This window comes from Symphalangus syndactylus, chromosome 18, assembly GCF_028878055.3.
Source record: "Symphalangus syndactylus isolate Jambi chromosome 18, NHGRI_mSymSyn1-v2.1_pri, whole genome shotgun sequence".
Lineage (NCBI taxonomy): Eukaryota > Metazoa > Chordata > Mammalia > Primates > Hylobatidae > Symphalangus > Symphalangus syndactylus.
The window spans coordinates 10,481,275-10,488,407 of NC_072440.2; positions in this window are offsets into that span (position 1 = coordinate 10,481,275).

Sequence of the window (7,133 nt, forward strand, 5' to 3'; positions counted from 1 at the left end):
AGGTGCAGTGGCTCACACCTGTAATCCCAGCACTTTGGGAAGCTGAGGTGGGTGGATTGCTTGAGGTCAGGAGTTCGAGATCAGCCTGGCCAACATGGTGAAACCCTGTCTTTAGTAAAAATACAAAAATTAGCTGGGTGTGGTGGTGCACACCTGTAATCCCAGCTACTCGGCAAGCTGAGGCAGGAGAATTGCTTGAACCTGGGAGGCAGAGTTTGCAGCAAGCCAAGATCACACCACTGTGCTCCACCCTGGGCAAGAGAGTGAGACTCCAAAAAAAAAGTATATATATTAAATATATTTAAAAACATATTTTACATATAAACAATATATATATAAAATGTATACACAATTTCAACTCAATGGATGCTCATCAGATTTGGTGTGATTCTGATTAAAATGTTTGCATCAAAACATCTTTCATGGTGAAGTGGCCAATTCCAGGGCTGTGATGGGGAAGGTGCACTGCTGTGCCAGGGAGTGAGAAACTGCCCCCCAAATGGCGGAGAACTGTCCTGAGGACACAGGAGCCCCTGGCCAAATCCAGGACCACTTAAACATCAAAATAATTGAGGACAGAAATGAATTATAGATCACTGAGCAACTGATCCATGAATGGGCTTGGTGGCTACTAGGAAGGCTCTATCACAGAGTAGCTGCTGACTGAGGAATACGGCATTTTGCAATCATCACAGAAGTAACTGGCTTCAGTAAGAATGGGGATGTACGCTGTCAATGGATGCCAAATTTAGAGGGAGGATTTTTTACTGTATTATTTTTAACTTTTTATTTTAAAACAATTTCAGGCTTACAAGAAAGTTGGAAAGCTTTGTCAAAGAATTCCCACTCATGTGCCCTAAATGATAATAGCTTACATACATATCAATTCTTTTTGGTGGAAGCTAGCTCGATTCTGCACCTGTTTAACTTTTTGCCCACAATGTTTAGCATCCAATCAAAAATTACAAGACTTAGTACATAAAAAGTATACAACTGAATAACCGAAAATCAAGAGGAAGGAATGAAACAGTAGAAACTGGTGACTTTGATATTGGAGTTATTAGGCAGGGAGTTGAACTACCAATAATATGTGCAGAAACTAGAGAGGAAGGTGGAGATGAGCATCAGAGACCAGGTCATAGCCGAAGGTAAAAAGGAAATGCTACATATGTAGAACAAGGGATTAGTGAGCTGAAAGCTAGGCATGAGAAAATATCCTTATCTAAACAAAGGAGAAAACGTGAAAAACATTGGAAGAGTGCTGGAGACATACAGGGAGTGGTGAACGTGTAATGTGTATGTGGATAGAATCCCAGAAGGAGAGGAGGCAGAGAATGGAGCAGAGGCAGCATGTGAGAAATGATCCCCGGGAATTCTCCAAAGGGATGAAAGAGTCAAACTAAAGATTCAAAAATCTCTATGATACCTAAGCAAGATAAATACAAAGAAACCCACAGCTAAGTACATTAGAGTCCAGCTGGAAAACTAGAATGGATTTACAAATATCAGACAAAGTAGACTTTGAGGCAACAAAAATATATATTAGAAATAAAAAAATTTGCCTGTAATCCCAGCACTTTGGGAGGCTGAGGTGGGCGGATCATGAGGTCAAGAGATTGAGACCATCCTGGCTAACATGGTGAAACCCCATGTCTACTAAAAATACAAAAAAAAAAAAAAAATTAGCTGGGTGTGGTGGCAGGTGCCTGTAGTCCCAGCTACTCAGGAGGCTGAGGCAGGAGAATGGTGTGAACCCGGGAGGTGGAGTTTTCTGTGAGCCGAGATCAGGCTACTGCACTCCAGCCTGGGTGACATAGCAATACTCTGTCTCAAACAAACAAACAAACAAACCAACCAACCAACCAACCAACCAAAAAAAAAAAACAGAAATAAAAAATTCCATAATGATAAAAAGGCCAAATCAATGGGGTGTATGACAGCTACCCATTTGTAAACATTTACTAATTTATAAATTGTTCAAGAGAAATGGGCAGATCTACTATCATATATATAGATTTTCACGCTACTCTCTCTGTAACTATTGGAAAGAGAAAAAATCAGAGAGGATACTGAAGAGCTGAACCACATAATTAATACATGTCACCTAATAGAGATATGGAGACATTATACCAACGAATGCAGACTACGAATTTCTGTTCTGTTCTCATGGGGCACCTGTGCCTCATCATGAAGCAAGTCTCAACAAGGTCAAAGGACAGAAGTCAGAACGCATCCTCTGACCCCAGGGTAATTACAGGGGAAATCAGCAGCAGAAAATTATAAAACCTCTGCAGAGCTTGGAAAATATGCAGTGCTCTATTATACAGCTCTTGGGTCACAGGGGAATTCACAAAGGAAGCGACAAAGTAGTTCTAGTATTTTAAATGGTGGTGAAAATTCAACCTATGCCTCTACTTCATGCCAACCTGTTGAGAGGTATGAGGATGCTTCACAAAAATGTTCCCCTCCCCTCTCCCCTCATCCCCTCCCACAAACTTCCACTCCCAGGAGGTGGAGAAGCAGCTCTGCAGTGGATCAGCTGGGTCAGGCCCTGCCCAGTGACCCCAGGACTCTCCCGTCTCCGTCTCTCTCTGTCTCTCTGCCCCTCTCTGTGTCTCTCTCTGCCTCACCATGCCCACTCCTGTCATGGTTTTCGGTGACTGGCACATGTGGCTGCCCTCTTCACTGTGTATGTTCTGTTTTAGGGAGAACTATTTTAAGAACTATCTTCTTTTCTGCATATTAAACTGGAAGCAGGGGTTGCTGATTCTCTCTCCAAGTGACCACTGTGGTCCACTCACTTGGATGAGCCCCTGATGCCCACAGCCTGGTCTAAGGCTCTGTCCCGTCTCCTCTGGGGCACTAGGGAAGCCTCTTGTGAACCCCGACTCCACACCGCATGCCCACTCTCCGCTGATGCTTGTAAACACACATGGGATGGTGCTGCGAGCCTCAGTGGCCTCTCCGTATTCTTGGGATGAAACACACATGCCTTCCTATGACCTTCAATGCCCCTGGGACCCAGCCCAGCCTTCCCTCACAGCCTCCCTCCCCTCTTGCCCTTCCCAGGAGGGAGCCACAGCACCTCCTCTCCTGGCTCAGGGCAGATCCAGCTCTTCCACGCCCTATGTTGCCACCATCTCTCCCATCCCGAGGACCACAGCCTGCCCTGGGTGGTCTGACGTCCCTCAGGAGAGATGCCTTCCCTGACACCCCCAGCCTTTACCCCGGGGTTGTGGGGGCTCCTGCTTCAAGTTCCCAGAGTGTTTTAAATGTTCCACTTGAGAACCTTCCATTTGGTTTGGAGAATTCCTGGGCCTGAGTTCTTCAGATATTGCTTCTGCTTGATTCTTTGCCTCCCCTCCTTCTAGGGCTCTGCTGACACGCAAGGTGCTCCCCATGTTCCTACACTCTTTCCGGTGTTTTCCAAATGTCTCCTCCTTTGTCTCAAGATGTACCTTCTCATGCTTTGCCTTACCATGCAAAAGGATGGCAGTGAGGCTTAAGTATGTGAATAACATAAAGTGCAAAGGACACTGCCTGGCAGAACAAAAATTATAATGTTTCCTCAGCAGCCAGTGTTCCCAGCACAGCCCTCACTGGGTTCGGTCTCCCTGAAAGCCCCGTCGTTTTAAGTCCACTCTCTGTTTGATTGCCTCTCCCCTATTCACACTGTGGCTGTGCATAGATTTGGAACTCATCGCCTCTGAACAGGCTCATAGACCGGACAGGGTTAGAGAGTACATGACAGTTTGGAATTCAGCTCAAAACCTCACCAACTGTGTGCCCTTGAGCAAGACAGCCAGGCTCAGCTTCGATTTTCTCATCAGTAAAGTAGAAGGAACTGGGGAGTCTCCCTCCGGGGGGGCTGTGAGGATTCAGTGAGTTAAAACCTGTAAGGTTTCCCAGAGAGCACGTGGCGTGAGAGGACCGCAACGCGAGAAGTAGCCGCTGCTATGATGATTGACCACACACTGGGGTGAGCTGGTAGCGCCCAGAACAGGACGCTGTATGAGAATGCCCAGCACAGTAGCTCAGGCACGGGGCAGGCTCCTGTATTATCCATACAAATTAGATTATCACAGCTATTTTTATTTGTAAAATAGCATGTCATTTTTATTCTATATAATGTATCTTCTTTCTTCTTAATAAAAACAAGTCAGGCTGTGGCTGTCCTACCTGGACCCAGCTCACAGATGGTGGGGCTGTGACTTTCCTACCTGGACCCAGCACACAGGTGGTGGGGCTGTGACTCTCCTACCCCAGCTCACAGATGGGGCTGTGACTCTCCCACCTGGACCCAGCACACAGGTGGGGCTGTGACTCTCCTACATGGACCCAGCTCACAGGTGGGGCTGTGACTCTCCTACCCGGACCCAGCACACAGGTGGTGGGGCTATGACTCTTCTACCCCAGCTCACAGATGGGGTTGTGACTCTACTACCTGGACCCAGCACACAGGTGGGGCTGTGACGCTTATATACTTGGGTCCACCCATAGCCTGAGAGGAAACTATGATGAAATTGATACTGAAGACCCAGGCCCCTTGAATGAAGACCCTCCCACCCCCATCCCCACCCCAAGACCCAGAATCCAAAACCAGGCTTCTCTGCGGTGGCCTGGAAGCCACACACACCCTGAGGTGCCTGTTCAGAAGATGTCTCTTTTAGGGTATTTACAATCAATGTATATCCACATTCAGAAGGCAAACACTGTTAGCTTTCCTTAAATCATCTTTTTTGAGACATAATTAGTGCATTCTTATTTTAGAACAATTGGAACATTTATACAAATAGAAGGAACAGGCTGCCAGCCTCTGTGGTCGCACCCTGGGATAAACCATCACTAAATGTTGCATCAGTGACTTCCACCCATTTATTTGTCACTCACATACTTTACATCTTTGAGGGCATAAGATACATGAAAATTTCCATTCTTACTCTTAAAATTAATAAAGGAAACATTTTAAGCCGCTTTTTTTTTTTTTTTTTTTTTTAACTCCATGCGTTTCTTCATCTGACCTCCAATATACTGGATGGACACATCCTGCCCTGATCAAGGACAGCCCTGGGAGCTCGGCTCACACAAGCGCAGCAGCAGGGCCTGGCTCAGCTGTCAGTCATCCCAGCTCAGCAGTCACCATCCCCGGCTTTCAACGCCAACTCCACCACTGTGGCCCACTGACCGCGCCCCCGCTGAGAGCTGTGATCTTTGCGGCCCCTTTCCACACCCTGAAGGTTCTGTGTGTGTCTTTGAAGAGGGGAATGCAGGGGAGCGGTGATCTGCGGTCTCAGGAAGCATGGTGCGTCTCTGCCCGCTCTCTGCCGGGCTGTGCTTACTGCTCTGGGCTCTCTTCCTCCCTGTGAGGACCAGCCAAGGCCAGGCCTCTGGGGCAGAGCTGGGTTCTCACAGTCAGCCCCGACCAACATACCCGCTGTGATGAGCAGCACCGCGCAGCCATCCCCAGACTGTGAGCCAGACAAACGGCCCCTCCGTACCAACCCGTGCTGGGTTGCTTTGTCGCCTGGAGGGGGTTCCCAGCTGCAGCCATGCTCCGATACTGTGACCACGGGCAAGCAGCGGGGCCATCCTGTGTCTCAGTGTTCTCATCTGTAAGGTGGGGATAACAGTGGTGTCCAGAGGAATGTGAACCATCTAAAGGGGAAGGAACACTGCCTGGCAGACATAATTCGTGTGACATGAACACTCGCTGCTGTCACTATTACAGCGCTCACCACGTCCCTCCACCCAAGTCCCTTCATTCTTAATTCTCCACCTTTTCCAGCTTGGATTCAGCAGTTCCTCCTTGGACTTAGGATTTTTGCCCAAAGAACCCAGCTTTGGATGAATCTCACCACCTGCCTTTGCGCACCTGACCTCATGCCACTGACGCCTCCAGAGAAAATCGCAGGGTCTGGAGGCTGGGGTCATGGTGAAGTTGCCATGGCCGACCTCAGACAAGGACCCCCATGCTCTGGAACCCCCGGTGTCCTCCTGGCTGGCGGGCTGTCCACGCTGTGCATACAGTGTTACCCCTCCCTCAGCGCTGGCCCTTCCCCACCCCACCCTGCCCGTTTTCTGACTTACCGCTCCACCTGGTGTTCCACAGAGAGGCTGGCTGCTGTCATCTAGGAGCTTTTTAAATGCTTTCTGCTACCAAATCTGCAAACCTCCCCACATCTACACCATCTCTCTCTTCCTCCTGTTATAACGCAGGGAGGTCCCACCTCTATCCAGGCTCCGAATCCTGGATTCCAGCCATGTTAAGTCTTAAAGGTTTCACCTGCTTGCTTATCTTCCTTCTTTTTCTTATTTTTAGCACATGCCTCTCTGCGAAATAACTTCCGTTAGCTTAGAAACGTGAGCTAGAACTGTCTGTACTCAAACAAATGAATAGGACATTTACATCTCTTAAACCAACAACACATCCCTACTGTTAGAATTCCCTTTATTTGCTGCTGTTTGAAGCCAAAATCTCACCCATACACCATGACTCCATTTGTCATCAGCCTTTACATTTTTCTGAAATTTTAATATTTTTGGTCCGGGTTATACACATATAGAGTTTTAAAAGTCGAATAACTCTATGAGGCTTATAATGAAAAATTCCAGTCTCTACTCAGTCTCGTCTTACCCTCTCCTGATTCCACTTCTCAGGGCCGTGGTTCTCAACTCTTAAAGAGTTTTGTTCTTTCTTATTCAAAGTTACTCTATTGTGTAAGGCAATGCCAGAGGCAATGGTAGATGAACTCTGACATCCCAGTGTCTCAGCAACACCAAGTCAAGTTCACCCACGGTGCTCCTGACCAATGGTCTGCTCTGCTCCAGCCGGTGACTCAGGGCCTCAGGCCCTCGCATCCCACAACCTCCCCATCTCCGACCTGCAGTGCCTGAGGACTCTGAACCCACCTGCCTGAAGGCAGCCAGAGAGAGAGTCTGAAGGGGGCGTCTGTGCTACGGTAGGTAGCTAGTTAGGTATGAGCAGGGCAGGAGGGGGCTGCCCCTCACCACACACCAGGAGTGTCAGGCAGCCATCCGGTGTCGGTCAGGCGGTTTTTAAAGGTTTCTCTAAAATGGTCTCAGCTGGCACCAGGGTAAAGCAGTCTCCTACTGGATAGAAAACACCTGAAACT